At 39.1% G+C, this 2,775-nt stretch overlaps 1 protein-coding gene across 3 annotated transcripts in view; it reads left to right on the forward strand.

Moving 5' to 3' along the window:
* The window catches only part of col4a5 (collagen, type IV, alpha 5 (Alport syndrome)), a 49,597-nt gene that overhangs the window by 13,767 nt on the left and 33,055 nt on the right, over positions 1-2,775 (forward strand). The window lies entirely within an intron of this gene.

Below are 2,775 nucleotides of genomic sequence, written 5' to 3' on the forward strand. Positions count from 1 at the left end.
AAATTGGGTTCTGTCAGGTCCTGGTCTTAATTGGGTTCTGTCAGGTGCTGGTCTAAACTGATGGGTATTGGGTCCTATAACTTGGGTGTTGCAGCCTGAACTGGGTTCTGTCAGGTCCTGGTCTTAACTGGGTTCTGTCAGGTCCTATTCCAAATTGGGTTCTGTCAGGTCCTGGTCTTAACTGGGTTCTGTCATGTCCTAGTTTTAATTGGGTCCTGCGATGTCCTGGTCTAAACCGAATGGTATTGGGTCGGATAACATGGAGTTGCAGCCTGAACTGGGTTCTCTCAGGTACTGGTCTAAACTGAATGGTATTGGTCCGATCACGTGGAGTTGCAGTCTGAACTGGGTTTTGTCAGTTTCTGGTCTTAACTGTGTTCTGTCAGGTCCTTGTCTAAACTGAATCGTAGGGGTGTGCCAAAATATCGATATTGCGATATATCGCGATATTTAGTCCTGCGATCGATTCTCAATGGGTTCTCACCAAGTATCGATATTATATTTTCATTTGAAGAGGCTGTTGCGCTGAGCGTGCGAGTCGCGCCCCGGAACTATTGAGCAGATAGGAGCGCTGGGTTGGACTTTTAATAGCTGCACGCGCTCATCCGGGAGAAGCACCGGTGAGATCCAGGCTCTGTAGCGCGTGTGTAAAGCATGTCTACCTGTCAGCATTTATCATCCATCTGTAGGAGTCAGTTTCCAGCATGAACAGAATTCTGTACTTCATTGGGTTGGTTCCTGGCCTAAACTTGATTCTGTTGGTTCCTATGAACATTATTTTGTTGGGTTCAAACCTGAAGAAGATTTTGACTGTTTCCAGCATGAACTGAACCTTGTTGGGTCCTCTGTCTGAATTAAATGAGCTTGGTTCCTGGTCTGAACTGGGTTCTGTCTGGTCCTGTCTTGAACTGGATTCTAATGCGCCCTAGCCTGGCCTGAACCGTGTTGGTTTCCAGCATGAACTTAACTTTTTCAGTCCCTGACCTGGGTTCTGTTGGGTTGTGGCTAGGGCTGTAAGGAGTATCCGGGTGCTCGGGTACTCGCGATTTGCTCCTGAAAATTTGAGCACGAATATTCACGACGTCCAAGATCGCTGATTCACGATCTTTATAAATGTAGTAAATTGTAATAAAATATGATCAAAATATCATCTTGGGACGATGTATCTTTGCTTTGACATGCTGATTAATGTTGGATTTTAAGCTTACGAACTAAAAGAAAGCCAAAAGAGCCGCAGTACTGCTACCGGAAGTAAACACATCTTCGTAACGGTGATGCTTCCGGTTTTCAAAGTAAAACTACTGAGAGCTTTTTTACGTTCAAAAACGGAAATTTAAGTTCCGCTCACAGACATAACTTCTGAAAAAATGAATTAGCTTTAACATCGGAGCTTTAGCTCCAGTGTTTACATTCTTTTGGTTATGGTAACTTTTCAACATTTGACGTAATTAGCAAAACTCCATCTTATTCTGAAGAAACAGCCTCCGCGCTGCTGAAAGGTGGATGTAATCAACGTGAATCAGCTGATTCTGCTGTGAAAAAACATAACTTTTCTCAAACAGGCTCTGCACCAATATGTGATGCTTTGAACATAAAATATTGAAGAACTTTGAGGATAAAAAACTGTGTAGAACATTTTCAGGTTTTGCTGTTAAGTGATCCAAACAAAAGTGATTTTTATCCTTTTTATGTTGTGTTACTGCTGAACCAGAAGATTGATTAAAAAAAAAAGTTTAAAATGACAAACAAAATGTATTTCTATCGGAATCTTTGTGTTTTTTTAATCAGTTTTGTTCGTTCTGATCTCCTTTTCTAAATAAAGGTATAAATGATGATTAAATACAAATAATTTCAATTTTCATCCATCCAGTAAATAGACACACACATAGCAATAAACATTATAATAAAAAGTAAGAATCGTGGTTCGATTGGTGAATCGTTGAGCTTGATTTGTGAATAGAATCGGATCGCCACCTAAGCAGTGATCCACAGCCCCAGTTCCGGCTCCTGGTTGATGTGGAGTAATTTGTTTGCACTTCTGCTCGGGTTCATGAAATGCCTCGTCTCTCCCGAACAACACCCCCCCAGTCAAAACAATCGCAGTTATCAGACATCAGTCTCAGGAACCGAGCGTGAGTCTGACTGAAGTCTGTGAGGTTTCACTGCAGCGTGTCCTCTACAGTTTTCATTGATAATATTAGGCCTGGAGGGGAGGCTCCTGTCATTGGGACACAGGGACATGGACTCAAACTTATCAGCAGATAATTGCTTAAAAAAATCACGATTTTCTCTATTTATAATAAAATAAATTAGTGTAAATGTTAGGGGTGTAGAAAAAATATTGATTTGTCAATATCACAATACTTGTATTGATATAAAATGCTGACATTTCAATTTTTATTAATTATTTATTACACCATGATATAACTTCATTAGATAAAATGTATTTTACCATTTTATTTCAATTAATTATTATTAGGGTAGAGTTTTTTTTCTAATTCATACTTTTTAAAGAAAATAGTGACAAATTGTTGTGGTACGGTCTAGTGATATATCGCGATAAATATCGTATCTCGAGCAGGGTATTGCGATACGTTTCTTATCGCCAGACTATGAAGTAAATATGTTACGTGTGCATCTCTTTGTTACACATAATAGGAAGGTAATTAAAGTAATGCCTCAAAAATAATTTAAAATGTCTTGAATTTCGATACCTGGGCTTTAAAAATTGTCCAGTTTGATATTTTATTTCATATTTATCGTCAAAAAATGCAG

Source organism: Oryzias melastigma, linkage group LG18 (assembly GCF_002922805.2).
Source record: "Oryzias melastigma strain HK-1 linkage group LG18, ASM292280v2, whole genome shotgun sequence".
NCBI lineage: Eukaryota > Metazoa > Chordata > Actinopteri > Beloniformes > Adrianichthyidae > Oryzias > Oryzias melastigma.